Genomic DNA, 16,896 nt, shown 5'->3' with positions numbered 1-16,896 from the left:
TCAGTACACCTCCTTCCTGTTTTCATGCTTGGTCTGTGTTCAAGTTTTCACGGGCTGCCCAATGAGCCCTCTTACCACTAAATCTATCGGGGTTGCGAAGGGAAGTTTCCCTTGTGAGTAATGTTGAGTTAACTTCCGTAGCCAGCAAGATTCCCATATCTGTGCACAACAGAGCATGTGTGCGACCGGCTCAGCAGTGTCCATGATATGAAGGAGCAATTACAGCAGTTGTTGGCCACATTGCCACAAGAGAGGATACAACGACTTTATGACGCCATTCCCAACCGAACCAGTGCATGCATACGGGCCAACGGGGGTGAAGTAAGTTCATACTTTTAAGTGGGCTCAGACTGCCAAAGTCCTTTTGAGACGTCAGTATTAAGGATCTATAGATATATAGAAGGCGCGGATCATCCAAGGGGAAACTGTTTGAAAACCAGATCGCAAGAACTACACTCCTGGAAATGGAAAAAAGAACACATTGACACCGGTGTGTCAGACCCACCATACTTGCTCCGGACACTGCGAGAGGGCTGTACAAGCAATGATCACACGCACGGCACAGCGGACACACCAGGAACCGCGGTGTTGGCCGTCGAATGGCGCTAGCTGCGCAGCCTTTGTGCACCGCCGCCGTCAGTGTCAGCCAGTTTGCCGTGGCATACGGAGCTCCATCGCAGTCTTTAACACTGGTAGCATGCCACGACAGCGTGGACGTGAACCGTATGTGCAGTTGACGGACTTTGAGCGAGGGCGTATAGTGGGCATGCGGGAGGCCGGGTGGACGTACCGCCGAATTGCTCAACACGTGGGGCGTGAGGTCTCCACAGTACATCGATGTTGTCGCCAGTGGTCGGCGGAAGGTGCACGTGCCCGTCGACCTGGGACCGGACCGCAGCGACGCACGGATGCACGCCAAGACCGTAGGATCCTACGCAGTGCCGTAGGGGACCGCACCGCCACTTCCCAGCAAATTAGGGACACTGTTGCTCCTGGGGTATCGGCGAGGACCATTCGCAACCGTCTCCATGAAGCTGGGCTACGGTCCCGCACACCGTTAGGCCGTCTTCCGCTCACGCCCCAACATCGTGCAGCCCGCCTCCAGTGGTGTCGCGACAGGCGTGAATGGAGGGACGAATGGAGACGTGTCGTCTTCAGCGATGAGAGTCGCTTCTGCCTTGGTGCCAATGATGGTCGTATGCGTGTTTGGCGCCGTGCAGGTGAGCGCCACAATCAGGACTGCATACGACCGAGGCACACAGGGCCAACACCCGGCATCATGGTGTGGGGAGCGATCTCCTACACTGGCCGTACACCACTGGTGATTGTCGAGGGGACACTGAATAGTGCACGGTACATCCAAACCGTCATCGAACCCATCGTTCTACCATTCCTAGACCGGCAAGGGAACTTGCTGTTCCAACAGGACAATGCACGTCCGCATGTATCCCGTGCCACCCAACGTGCTCTAGAAGGTGTAAGTCAACTACCCTGGCCAGCAAGATCTCTGGATCTGTCCCCCATTGAGCATGTTTGGGACTGGATGAAGCGTCGTCTCACGCGGTCTGCACGTCCAGCACGAACGCTGGTCCAACTGAGGCGCCAGGTGGAAATGGCATGGCAAGCCGTTCCACAGGACTACATCCAGCATCTCTACGATCGTCTCCATGGGAGGATAGCAGCCTGCATTGCTGCGAAAGGTGGATATACACTGTACTAGTGCCGACATTGTGCATGCTCTGTTGCCTGTGTCTATGTGCCTGTGGTTCTGTCAGTGTGATCATGTGATGTATCTGACCCCAGGAATGTGTCAATAAAGTTTCCCCTTCCTGGGACAATGAATTCACGGTGTTCTTATTTCAATTTCCAGGAGTGTATATTTTACAGTCTTTTTGGAATTAAAAGCCTGCAACGCAACATTTAAGGTTTATTACTTACTTGAACAAAATTTCAAAATACTATTCATAATTTATTCAATTTATGAAGTCAAGAAATTGAAAAGAACTTAAATCATTAAGGTATTCCACAGGATATTTGAACATCGCTATGACCAATCATATTTTTTAAAAAAACAAGAAGTGTTAAGATCCATGTAAAAGCAAAATCAGTATTTCAGTCTTATAAATAACACTTTGCAACTATAAGCAAATGCAAGGTAAGAAAACGAATGCATGAAACCAAGCAAATTTTACCTATAGAGAATTGAAATACACTACCTTCCCAAATAATCACCCTTAACATGCAAGTTTTAAATAATCTTATCTGTTAATTAATTTGTGCCAACATTTCATACTAATGAAGCTACTTATAATATTTTCATAATTTAGTTGTATTAAAATATCACTTTCAGTACTGTGCAAACTCAAAACGTTGAGGCTTGTTTTATGACACGATGGTTCCAAGCCTGTGTTCGATCACTTCAGTTTTGGAAATTTCCTTTTCCCACTGCTGTTTATATACGAAAACAATATATGCATTTCGAGCACGTGTACAGCCCTCAGCTCAACAAAATTGTTTGTTCAGGTTCACTGTTGAACTTTTATTTCAAATCGTATGCCAACTTGCTTTTATTTCTTCGTGTTTAATACTTTCGAAACGGTTAATGTCTATGGGAGTTACTGACCATGCGGTTGACAGGTAAAACTGAATGCTCTCTGGCCCATTGTGCATTAGTTTTGTGTACAGTATCATCATTTTGATTCCTTCAACCTATTTGTGGATTGTTGGTACTAATTAGCTTGAGCGTGTAGTTTTACGAATCCTTTCCTTCTTACTTACCCTATATCGTCCCATGTGTTGAGGTGTTGAGATGTCGTTTACGAAGCAGATAATGTAATGAATATGAGCATTTCTTACGATTATGATTTTAGTTAATGCTATCTTTGTGAATTAAATCCATGAACAAATGTTCATTAGTTTCTCAGTTGTGATAGTAACGTTATTTAGTGCAAACCACCCAACCTTTCACTCTGGCTGTTTCAAAGCCATGTGATTACCAACGGCGATTTGATTTTTTAATATTTTATATTTTATGTGTTGATCTGAGAATTTTTAATCTGAATTTAATCAAATCAGAGAGGCAAATTTGATTTGAAATGATTCATTGTAGTCTTAACTAATTTAATTACCGGTACTCATCAACTCATAATTTTAATTGATTGAGACTTACTCCATACAAATGTGCTTGCTTTTAGTCTTACCATCGAGTAGGATGCGCAGTTGAAAACGGGCAGGAATCATTCACGTTTGGTAAACGAGCTCATGGCGAAACATTCTGCTGTTCTTTGACTGTTCCCTGTTTCCTCAGTCAATCCTATTTGCTAAGGGTCCCGTACTGAGGTACAAATCTCAAGTACTGGTCGAACGACGGTTCTGTAAGTATCTACACAATATTGCGGAACTGTGTCAACTGCCTTCCAAATACCAGGGAATGTTGAATCGACCTGGGTGCTGATGTCTACTGCTACCTGGGACTTATGGACGAGTAAGTATGGTTGGTTTCACAAGATAGTTGTTTGCGTAATCCATGTTCATTCCTGAAGGGAGCAAACAAGGTGTGCCAGAAAAGTAATAGGACTGGCAACACTGCGAGCAATGTGGCAACACTGTGCTCTTCTACTTGCGTGGCAACACTGTGCTCTTCTACTTGCGTAGGCCGCTGTGTTCGTCCCTTCCACACTCTCAGTCAAAGTTTCAACATTGTACAGCCATCATGTGATTTTTTCAGACCACCATTAGTGAAGTTGTGTTTTACAAAAATGGAACAGCGGAATTTACAGCAACGTTATGTCATTATATTTTCTGTTAAACTTGAGGAATCCGCGACTGTGACCTTTCAAAAGTTGAAACAGGCATATGGAGAATATTCTTTATTAAGAGCACAAGTTCTTTGCATGTATATATCACTTCTGGAAGACCGAGAAAAGTTGAGGATGAACCTCGCTCAAGGAGAACATCAGCTTCAAAAACCGACGAAAACATCGAATGTGTGGATGCTCTTGTGAGATCAGAGTGACGTTTTGCAATACGGATGGTGGGTGACCTATTACACTTGAATACATCCTGTTGAAGGTGGAGGGGGTGAGAGGAGAAAGAGAAAGGAAGGAAAGGAACTGATGATCGGAACATTGTGCGGAATCAACGACGAAGAGTGAAAATGTGTGTCAGACTGGGACTCGAACCCTGGATCTCCTCCATACTAGGCAGCTGCGTTAACTACTGCACCACCCACACACAGTGTTTATGGCAAATGCGCTGACTATCTCTGCATGCTCCACAGCTGACCCACATTCCCAACTAGCGCCATCGATCCACTGTCCAGGTCCATGTCCTTCATGGTCGCTAATTTTTAGATTCCTACCGGCGGTCGAACGAAATGTGCACCAGCACTGAAGGTTGTGGATTTAATGTCCACTGAAAGAATCAATTACATGAATTGTGGTGTCTGCTCTTTCCGACATACACTACTGGCCGTTAGAATTGCTACACCAAGAAGAAATGCAGATGATAAACGGGTATTCATTGGACAAATATATTGTACTAGAAGTGACATGTGATTACATTTTCATGCAATTTGGGCGTATAGATCCTGAGAAATCAGTACCCAGAACAACCACCTCTGGCCGTAACAACGGCCTTAATACGCCTGGGCATTGAGTCAAACAGAGCTTGGATGGCGTGTACAGGTACAGCTGCCCATGCAGCTTCCACACGATACGACAGTTCATCAAGAGTAGTGACTGGCGTATTGTGACGAGCCAATTGCTCGGCCACCATTAACCAGACGTTTTCAATTGCTGAGAGATCTGGAGAATGTGCTGGCCAGGGCAGCAGTCGAACATTTTCTGTATCCAGAAAGGCCCGTAAAGGACCTGCAACATTCGGCCGTGCATTATCCTGCTAAAATGTAGGGTTTCACAGGGATCGAATGAAGGGTAGAGCCACGGGTCGTAACACATCTGAAATGTAGCGTCCACTGTTCAAAGTGCCGTCAATGCGAACAAGAGGTGACCCAGACGTGTAACCAACCAATGGCACCCCATACCATCACGCCGCGTGATACGCCAGTATGGCGATGACGAATACATGCTTCCAATGTGCGTTCACCGCGATGTCGCCAAACACGGATGAGACCATAATGATGTTGTAAACAGAACCTGGATTCATCCGAAAAAATGACGTTTTGCCATTCGTGCACCCAGGTTCGTCGTTGAGTACACCATCGCAGGAGCTCCTGTCTGTTGATCCTGCGTCAAGAGTAACCGCAGCCATGGTCTCCGAGCTGATAGTCCATGCTGCTGCAAACGTCGTCGAACTGTTCGTGCAGATGATTGTTTTCTTGCAAAAGTCCTCATCTGTTGACTCAGGGATCGAGACGTGGCTGCACGATCCGTTACAGCCATGCGCATAAGATGCCTGTCATCTCGACTGCTAGTGATACGAGGCTGTTGGGATCCAGCACGGCGTTCCGTATTACCGTCCCGAACCCACCGATTCCATATTCTACTAACAGTCATTGGATCTCGACCAACGCGAGCAGCAATGTAGCGATACGATAAACCGCAATCGCGATAGGCTCCAATCCGACCTTTATCAAAGTCGGAAACGTGATGGTACGCATTTCTCGTCCTTACACGAGGCATCACAACAACGTTTCACCAGGCAACGCCGGTCAACTGCTGTTTGTGTATGAGAAATCGGTTGGAGACTTTCCTCATGTCAGCACGTTGTAGGTGTCGCCACCGGCGCCAACCTTGTGTGAATGCTCTGAAAAGCTAATCATTTGCATATCACAGCATCTTCTTCCTGTCGGTTAAATTTCGCTTCTGTAGGACGCCATCTTCGTGGTGTAGCAGTTTTAATGGCCAGAAGTGTATCCGAAAGAACAGAGACCTCGCATTCATATAATTAAACAATTTCACTGTACATCGAATTTTGACCATAGTTTAGCACATGCAAAAGGTTTATGCCAAAATGGTACCGAAAAACTTCACAAATGGAAGAAACGTGTGCGTTGACCTTCTTGAGCGAACTGCCAATGACCACGAATGCATCATTCATGTGACCTCAAGTCATGAATCCTGGATTTTTTACTGCAATCCTGAGACAAAGCAGCAAACGAGGAGTTGCACACTAGGACATCATCTCAACTGAAAATAGCTTGAATGAGCAATTCAAAGATCAAAACGATGTTGATTTGCATTTTGACAGTAGGAGTATTGTGAATATAGAATTTGTTCCTCCAGGTCAACCAAGTGTTTTACAAATACTGTCCTTGAAAGTCTCAGGAAAGGAGTGAAACTGGTGAGACTGGACTTTGCAGGCAATTGGATGCTGCATTATTACAACTTCCCACGTCACACTGTCACATCGATCACAGAATTTTGGACCTCAAAAGGCATTCCTGTTGTTCCACAGCCCACCTATTCACCTGATCTGAGTACTTGCGACTTCTTTCTTTTCCTGAAATTGGAAAGTGCCTTAAAAGAACGTCATTTTGGCGCTCTGGAGAACATTTAAAAAATAATGTGACCGACATGTTAAAGGCCCTACCAGTTGAAGCCTTTCAGCGCTGCTACCAAGACTGTTTACAACGACTTTGGCGGTGTACAGCTGCGAAGGGCACTACATTGAAGGGGACAATATTGTTTTTTGAAAAAAAGAAAAAAACTAAAACAAATTGGTAGATAAAATATTAGTCCCATTACTTTTCTCACACACCTGCAACACATTGACAGCTTTGATACAGGCCTTTGGCTGTGTGCATTTGTTCGACGACAATGAAACGCTGGGAAAGTTGATTTATGACAATTTTGCTCCCGTCTCTCTCCATACTAGTCTACAATGGAACGTTGCTTCCACTTAGCGGAAGAGCCTGACTGAGACGGTGGACGAAAGGGCCGCAGTCTGCCCTCATATTTAGACAGGCTGCAGCTGACCTTCAGAAAGTGTTGTGGTGCAGAACAGCATTTCACATTTGTCCTCTTCCTGTGCAGTTACCTGCAAAGACAGAAAGTCGCAGTGTAAGTAAATTACCAGTAAACGTAGACAGCTGCTACAGATAAAACTAGCTTTACTTGTGGCTACGCTCGCTTATCAGCAGCTTTGTTATGATGAGTGATGGTGAGTAAGTGAACTATTGTATGTGCAATAACGTCAGCTGCGCTCATGTGTCTGCCTGTTCAGGTAAATCAGGTAAGCCTAGCATGATGCGTAGAAGCTGCTCCCCCCCCCCCCCCCCCTCTCCCAAGACCTTCTCGCCCTCCAAATAATTCAGCTCATGATGACGTGGCACGCATACAGCTATACTGCCGAGTGGTGCTTGCAGACGGACGTGGACAAGTGCACGCATCTACGCACTGTGCTATTAAAGCAGCTGTATCTTATACGGTGTTTTCATTGTGCAAGAAATTTCATAATTTTTAAAGTGGTTTTAGTTCCCCTACTCCACACTTTTCCGTGCCGACTTTCCTTTTTTTACTTTATAAAGTAGACTACATCCTTCCTCTGGAATCAGGCCATTCCCATACCAAATTACGTCGAAACTGATTCAGCGGTTTAGTCGGTAAAATGTAACGGACTTACTTTCACATGTATTATATTATGGGAGCATGAATTAAACACGTTGAGGGTTGTATAAACATTGTATTCATTATGCTGGATTGTATTAGGTAGAACAAGTCAATCAATAAAAGCATTTTCAGAAATATGATCAAGTTCAAAAGTCAAAGAATACTTAGCTTTTTCAAAGAGAAAATATTTTTCCTTAATTCACGTATTATTCTTAAGATCATAAATATCGCGTACTACACACTTTCTGAAGTAGCCTGTTTTCCTCCTGAGCGTTCAAGCAATGTCCATAACAAAACTGATGAAAATCGATTCAGGGGTTAGTAGTGAAAAGGAAACGGGTCAGGATTACGATCCTCTTCAACTGTCGGCGGTCTCTGTCACTCAACAGACGAGGTCGGCCTGTACGCTTTTGTGCTGTACGTGTTCCTTCACGTTTCCACTTCACTACCACATCGGAAACAGTGGACCTAGGGATGTTTAGGAGTTTTAAAATCTCGCGTTCAGACGTATGGCACAAGTGAAACCCAATCACCTGACCACGTTGCGGGACGCCTCACGCAACATATTACTTCCTCCCACACACTTCTCATGGTATGACCACAACGGAAGAAGTCGAGAAAATATAGCCAGTGGGGAGGTTTTCCAACAATCATTCTTCCAGAGCGCCATTCGAGAATGGAACTGGGAATTGGAGGGGAGGGGGGATAAGGCATATTGTATTACGTTGTCCTCGCTACATTGGAAATTTGTGGTAAGGTCTTAAGGGACCAAACCGTTCAGGTCATCGGTCCTTAAGCCTACACACTACTTAAACTAACTTACGCTATGGACAACATACACACCCATGCCCGAGGGAGGACTCGAACCTCCGGCGGGGGGAGCCGCACGGACCGTGACAAGGCGTCCTAGCCGGCCGGAATGGCCGAGCGGTTCTAGGAGCTACAGTCTGGAACCGCGCGACCGCTACGGTCGCAGATTCGAATCCTGCCTCGGGCATGGACGTGTGTGATGTCCTTAGGTTAGTTAGGTTTAAGTAGTTCTATGTTCTAGCGGACTGATGACCTAAGAAGTTAAGTCCCGTAGTGCTCAGAGCCATTTGAACCAAGGCGTCCTAGTGCGCGCAGCTATCCCGCGCGGCGTCCTCGCTACATACCCAAGTATAGGTGTAGCTGGATATGTACATCAGGAGAAAATCTTATTTTTGCACGGTTGCTTGTTTCATTGCGCAAAACAGCGTCAAAAGACAACATACTCAATGGTATCAGTCTTCACAAAACTCTGATGTCAGAAACTGTGTTTCCAGACATTACCGCCGAATCTGAAATTTGCTTAGCCCGGGATTTTCGTCCACTGCTGTTCCTCGAAGTTTCTCCGCCCATTGTCCCCCGAGCCGGACATAGCCGAGGTGCCGTGTTACTAACAAGATTACCGATCCGTCGCGGCCCTTCAGTTAACAATGTCATCCTGGAGAGAGCGTTCTCTTGATTAACGGAACATGGCTTTTCACCGTAGTCTGCCGCAGATACTACTTCAGTCCCTTCAGCTTCCTTCTGCCCAGCCACTTCTTTTACCTGAACAGACCCTTCACTAAATTTTGAATGCTTGGCAGGTATTCGACTAGAGCGTTCGGTTTCCTGGTAGGAAAGCGGAAGGGCAAGAAAGGCTGTTTCAACTAATTTCCGATGGACATAAGACATTTAACGCTTTTCTCTTTACATGACTTTTGGACGACTACAAGAAAAGACACTGCCTGTGTTCTCTCTCGAAAAGATAATACTGATGTGTGGAATCTGAGGCTATTTAGGCCAAACATTAATCGTAACTGCGCTATAAACAGGTTGGACAACATTGGCTGCAACGTGCCTTGACATTCTTTCCAATACTTCGTTTTTGACTTTGTATGTGATCTACAAACTGTATGACCACTTACATGCAGGTGCTTGATATTGACCATAAGGTTGAGTTTGGCCAATAGCAAATAAAAGTAATGCGTGAAGTTACAGCCTCTACAGAAACATATCTTGCTTTAAAAAGGCGAAGAACGTGTTCTCAGGATGCTCAGACAAATACTCGAAATTTAATTCTCGCGAGAAACAGTCTCATACCCAACCGCTACAGGAGCTCGGGAAATCTACGTTTCTAGTATTTAATGTGATGTATGGACAGCTGTGAAAGTATGTCAAATTGTTATTGTATTACATAGGGTGTCCAAGGACGAATGATCAATCTTTAGGGATATGGCAAGATTGATAATTCATGGGAAAACAGTCTAGTAAACAAAGGCTGTGAAATGTTTACCTTAAGAGCTCTGAGCATTTGCTCAGTAGAAGAGTTGTGTTTCATAGTAACGAAGATGTAAAAGTGCTCATAGCCAGAAGGTATGCAATTTATAGCCCATGTTTACTGGACATTTTATCATTGTTTTGGTCCAGACTACCACCACTCAAAATGTGGAAAGCAAAAAACTTGTGATGTAAGAGATTTGTTTCACAGTATCTAAAATGAAGAAATATTCTCAAGGTAGGAATTTTAGAGCCCACGTTCATTAGACACTTTTGCTTCGATTGATCGTCTCTGTCATTTCCCTGAATACTGATAATCCCTTCTGTAATACTCTGTATAGCAGATGCCGCTGTGACTTATTTTAAAGTTTCAGTCTGCAGAACATGACACAACGTGTAGTAGTAAATGAAAACAGTATGGATACATTTACGAAACACTATATAAATTTTGTACAGAGGGTACTTTTTATTTTACCTCATATTACGATCTCTTTCCGTTTCATTCGGGGATGCGTTATGGGAAGAAAGTTTGCCTAGAGACCGTGTAAAGAAAGGTGTGACCAAATTTCCATGACACGTAGAAGAAGACGATATGTTATATACACACGGGTGCGGAAACGCTTCATTTCAATGTCAGAACAAATTTTCTGTACCTCTTCATAGTACATTAATCATGGGAAACATACAGGAACAGAGCATAACAACACACCACACGAAACTCATTCTTAAATCAAAACCGAGTGAGGTGGCGCAATGATTAACACACGGGTCTCGCATTTGGGAGGATGACAGTTCAAACCCTCGTCCGGCCATCCAGATTTAGCTTTTCCGTGATTTCCCTAAATCACTCCACGCAAATGACAGGATGGTCCCTGTAAAAGGGCACGGCCAGTTTCCTTCCGCATCCTCACAATCCGAGCTTGTGCTCCGTCCCTAATGACATCGATGTCGACGGGACGTTAAAGCTAATCTTCCTTCCTTTCTTAAATGAAATTCAAGAAACTGGTGTAAACACAACGTTAAAAATGGGATTCATTGGAATGGTCTCTGAAGAATTTGGCGCTTATCCAGACAAGGGGACGTGTTATTCCTGACCCTCTTTAAGTGTGTTCTGGACGATATACTAAGAATATCTGTAGAGAAATTTCATAAAACATGTCGTATCACGAGATCGGACTGTGGTAAAAAAGCGGTGTACACACAAATTGTTTGATCTTATGTGATGCTATGTTTCACGACAGTATAATGACAACTAGTAAAATAAAAAAAAAACTACAAAACATGTCTGAGAAAAGTTAGACTACAAATATGTTCCGAAAAAAAAATCCAATTCTTCAGCAATATAGAAGCCTCTCAGAAATCGTTACTAACAGAATATGAAAAAAAAATGGTAATATTCATAAGTGTAAACTCTACGGCGAAATTACAGGAATAGCGATTAGGTAAAGAAGGCAATAAAACGGAATGGAGAGACAAAAGTGGCATACGAAGTGATTAAATAAATCTATATTGACTATAATTCTTCAATAACCTCCTAAATCAGACTTTGTAATGCCGTTATCATACACTGTTAGCACGTCTTAAGTCAGCTAATTATATATTCTCAACATATCATTAGAAATAGAAAAGAAAGATCTTACGATAAATCTTTGGTTCAGTGAGAACAGGAAAATTAGGTTTAAATACAGAAGTGTTAAAACTTTTCTGCGAACCAAAAATTTAAAAGAAATTGATTGTTACTGTAAGAAAAATGTTATGGTAGGACTCTGGCTATGTGCTGAGGTTGGACAACGGTGCATTCATTAAGCGAATTTCAGTCGTGTTTACAAGACATAAAATAGATCTAAGAAACAATGAAAGATATCACAGAGATATAGCAGAAGACGTGGTATAATAGAAACCTTGAATATGTGACTTTACACAAAGCATTCTGTCTTTCTAGCTGTATGAAAATTAAAACGATTAGTGGATGAGTAACAAGAGATAGAAGTGGCAGAATGAAGGGCTACCGGAAAAGGATGGGGAAAGTGGAGAATAGATGAAAATGCATTATGTCAGCTTAGTAGTCAGATGGCCAGGTTGGAATAAGAAGAAGAGATACAGAAGGCCCTGATACGCCGCCTGCATAAAATGAAAATGTGGGAGCAGTTAGTTACTTTCACTCCCAGCAGCGCACGTAACATGCCCACAGCTGGTCTGTGTCAGCATCTTACCATAACGCGCTTGACAGCGGTATGCTGAATAGCATCACGTGCACACTGGGTACGGATTTCTCCTCTGATTTTATCTGCGTACCGCATCCCTAACTGCAGCTGCAATTACTAGCTCTGACGGCTCAAGATGTGATATATTCTCTTCCAAAGCTAATTTGCTCTGGTTCTTCCGCTACTCTCTCAGCAATGGTTGAGGGACAGAGCTAGTTTTTAGAGAAGCGGGGTTCAACTCCATGTTAGGCCAATCTGATTTAGACTGTCTGAAGTTTCCATAAATCACATCATGTGCAAGTCGGGATGGTTCCTCCAACATGACCATTGCCATTTTTCCTTACCCCGCTGAGTTACTCTGTAATGATCTCAACACTAAATTTTAGCTTTCCTTTTGTTGTACCCGCTTTCGGAATTAACCGTGTGAAAGTTCACATTCTCTAAGTTTATCAAATGTTTCTGTTTACACCAAGAAAACAAAAAGAAAATTCTAAAACGCACCTACATGAAGTGAAATTGCAATACTGCAGTTTAGGAAATACTTGTTTCTCAAGCATATATGTTATAAATTTCTGAACACTGCTTACCATCAAGCCATTAAGGGGTTTGTCATCTACGAAGGTCATCGGACATCAAACTCAAACATAATTCAAATCTGTATGGGTTGCCGAAAAAGGCAAGGAAACGATATTAGAATTGAAGTACCTCTCGACGATAAGGATGTCAGAGAAATGGCAAAATCTCAGATTGGAAAGCCTTTTCGAAGAAATCAGACTGTAATTCACCTAAAGTGATATAGGAGAACGCGGAAAACCTAAACGTGGATGGGGAGAGGGGCGAGGGTTGCTAGACAATGATTTGCATCCTGTTCATTCCAACTCGCGCTCAGCCTTAATGGACCATTCCCGTTCAATTAAAATGAAATGTGCACGTAAGGGAAAGCGGGTTGTATTGTACAAGAGCTGTCTGTACTGTATACTCTAGCGCTAGTGATAGCACCCGTCGTGCTGCTGCAGTGAGAACTACGGAAGAAAAAGAGTGTACCGCGATTTTTAATCAAAACAACAATTCGTTTCGAGCTGTCAACAAGTTACAGTATCTGTTCCTTTAGTAAGTTTTTCAGTGCACAGATTTAGCTTCGGAGTATTGTGTTTTGTTTGGAAGTAAGTAATATTACATTTTTGTTGTATATTTAGATACAACTCAATGTATTGTTTATATTGGTGGCAGTGATAATGTCTAGCCCAAATAATAATTGTGCGAGTGTTAAACAAGTACAGCAGTACATTTGCGTTGTACCGGGGAGAGCGATTACAGGTTGTACCGGACAAAACAAATATCACAAAAACTTAAAATTTTGACGACTTTTTTTAACGGGCGAAGGTGGAGAATTCAGAACACAAACGAGACCAAAATAACATGAAGGAAATCGTAGCAAAAGTAAGATTTCTTGAAATGACTGTCAGAGAAGCGAGTGAGAAACATTCAGTTGCAAGAAGTTCATTAGATGATAGACTTAAATACTTTACGGAAAAACAAAGAGGTGGCCATGAAAATTGTAAGTTTTTCCGAGAGCATTCAGTGACATACAGGAAACAGTACCCTGCGACCATAGCAAAAATTTAACTAGTCAGCCTGTGTCACTGAGTAATGACGATTTCTTTAACCTAGTGAATTTCAATGTGGAGCAACTGAAAATGAAGCATCGGTTCAATAAGACAAAAATGAAAACCGGTAAAGGCTTTTATTAGTATGTCGTAAAAAGAGATGAAGACCTAGACCTGAGGACATCTGAATAACGGAGTTTGAAGCGAGCAGCAGGTTTCGGCAAGAAACAAGTTGTCAGATTCTCTGACAAACTAGGTGACTGTCGAGGTTCGAGTTTATAATCATTTGCAACCCAATTAAAATTTCTTTACCAGCAAAATGACTTTTATTACATATTACAGTTTCATGTTCAGTACAATCTCAAGAAACTTAAACTACCAAAATGCTGATGGTGGAAAAAATATTAAACATCAACAAACATATAATCTTATGGGATAAAGTTTTATTCTTTAATTAGGTAACGTATTTTAGTGTTGTTCAGTATGAATAATGTCCCAATAGGAAATTCGGAGAATATCATAACTTCGAAGAGGCTTACTTGTCAGGTACTACCCGACCTTCCCCTGTTTGTGACATACTTCATCTCCTTAATTATATTCTGGAATGTTTCGACCAAGGCCTCATGCAGATTTACTCTCCTTGTTCCACATCTTGTGTATAAATGCGATACACGTTTTAAAGTTCCTGAAATTCATGTAAGGGAGAAAAATAATGAAACATGAATATGATGTATCGGACGAAAAACATCAAAGTATTGACATTTACATCACTTTGACTGCTTGGTAGAACACAATAGTTGTTGTTCCAAGCCGTACATACTTAGTTTTTGTTACGAAACTCATAAAATGTGCAAAGTCGGAATTAAACACAAATAGGCAGTAAACGTAAGATGCGTAAGAGAAAATTTCTTTTCACATTTCTCCGTTTTGTGGATATTTCAAATCCAGAGAAACACAAGTATGTAAGTACCTCAGGACAGATCGGCTCAAATCGTAACACACGTACGTATTTCAATGCCTGTATCTTTACTGAAAATACGCCTGGCTTAAAATCCGTGCACAAGCGTGCATTTGATCAAATATTGACGGAATTAGCCCAAAAGTTAACTGAGTATTTTGAAGATCCGTTTCATCCAGTATCAACACTCAAAGCCATTTCTCCTAAACTTCACAAGTCTCGGTCGAATAAATTCATTAAAAATGTATAAAACCGATTTAAATAATAGATTAACGCGTATGCAACGTTAAGACAGGCTGGCCATCTACTAGCAATGAAAACACCGCAATAGTATCATCTAATAAAAGCAAATGAAATAAAACATAAGGGAGTATTCATTAAAACTTTTATGGGGCATAAAACCATCTCTAAAGTTTAAGAGGCACCTTGCTGCGAGGTACAGTGGCACTTGGATTCTGGAAGGAACTAATTCTAAATGAAAATATGAACTTGATAGGTGAATAAAAGAAATCCTGTAGTTCAGTGAGTACTCACAGTAAGGCTAGTAATAAACGTAGGGTTATCTGAAGCTAGGCAATTGAAGGTACAACTGTTTCAACCCTTGTAGTTGACGTAAAACATCAAATTTAAGTATTAAAGATGAAATTAGGTCGAAACGAATATCTAAAATTACACTAGAAGTTTCATAATTTGGTGTTTTAATGCTTGGTGCAGAACTGAAAAACCCACATTTTTCCATCCAAGGCTCACTCTCAAGCCTAAGTATGGGGAAATACGTGTCTTACGGACCTTAAACAAAGGAACATGTAGATTATAATGCCAAGTCTGTCACGGAACAATAGGCCAGCGACGTGCCATATATGAATATGTAAGACAGCATGATGGCACACCTTGTTTCAGCAAAAAATATACATACAACGGTTCTTACTGGCATCGGATCAGAGTGAATCCGGACGGGTTTTCACTGCAAATCTCAATGTCTGTCTTCGAGAAAAAAGAGTCTGGAAACAAAAAAAGGCACTACAAGAAGCTAGAATCAATTACCCTGTAAAACTAGGACCAAAAAATAAAGGAGTCAAAATAAGCTGTCTTGCTTTCATAGACGTCCTAATGATCTTTCGCAAAGACATACATTCAGCCGAGACTTAGATAAATCAGATCGGAAAATTTGTTGATAAATTTGGCCAAAAGATATCTACACCCAAAGAGAAATGCGTGACTGACATCTTGGATGCTCCAAAATCATTAGAAACAGACTTCAAAAGGGACAAAAACATTGCAAAAATTATCTTGGAGAAATTATTCAAATAAAGCGATTCAACAAATAAATAAACTATATCAAAGCCCGGATGACTGAGAATGCTTGTCAACTCTGCGAGGACATCTGCAACAAAACACAAAAATCAGGTATTATGCTGCTGTTATAAGAACTGAAGCAACAGAATGCATTGACTGACTCAAAGTAGGAAAAGTACAGATAATACGGATGAGGCTGAAAACAGATGAAAATCAGAAAGATACTCTAAAGAGCAATAAAATCTTTCAAATACAATTCAGAAAAAAGTAATAATTTCTTTCGGTATGTAAAAAGGACGGTTGAAGGTAGATTCGTTAAACAAATAGTCCAATACTTCAACATAAAGAGGCGAAATCCAAGGTCAATGAAACTTAGTGCTGGAAGAAATGAATGTTTCTGAAGAAGATATCCACAACAGAGAAAACATGAAAAACAAAATTCAGGATTTTAGGAGATTACTAACACATTTATGTTCATGATTTATCTACGTAAACGACGCCTGAGGCAGTGCTAAACAGATAAAAATTAGTAGCGAGCGGTGCTGCATGGTTCGCACTGTAAGTCCGGACAGTTGATCACAGGTGTTTGCGTCAGATACATATGTAGTCAAAAGTAGATAGTGTGTGGAAAATAAATAATAAAGTCTATAAGTGGAAAATATGAAAGTAGTCCCGCCCCTTGCTAACATTGTTATTGAAACATAACATTTATTTTGTAATGTAGCTCTAGGAAGGGCGTATACAGTACTTCCCCGGTTTTTAGTGTTGATTTTACTACGACAAGGCTGCTATTTTTCCTTTCATGCATGCTATACCGTTGTTTCCTAACATTCCACATTTAATTTACGGAAAGGAGATTAGAATCTCGCTTTATATTCCGTTCCTGCAATATTCGCATAAAACAGATGAAGCGTACGAATTGTTTATTCTGTGTTCACTATTACTGCTCGCTTACCTACTCAAATACGTCGTCAAGG

At 41.9% G+C, this 16,896-nt stretch overlaps 1 protein-coding gene across 1 annotated transcript in view; it reads right to left on the bottom strand.

The window, feature by feature from the left end:
• The window catches only part of LOC126260313 (uncharacterized), a 425,568-nt gene that overhangs the window by 113,262 nt on the left and 295,410 nt on the right, over window positions 1-16,896 (bottom strand). The gene's annotated exons all lie outside the window — the stretch shown is intronic.

Source organism: Schistocerca nitens, chromosome 5 (assembly GCF_023898315.1).
Source record: "Schistocerca nitens isolate TAMUIC-IGC-003100 chromosome 5, iqSchNite1.1, whole genome shotgun sequence".
In the NCBI taxonomy this organism is placed as follows: domain Eukaryota; kingdom Metazoa; phylum Arthropoda; class Insecta; order Orthoptera; family Acrididae; genus Schistocerca; species Schistocerca nitens.
The sequence above is the reverse complement of the archived record's forward strand: the minus strand, read 5'-3'. Positions and strand labels throughout refer to the sequence as shown.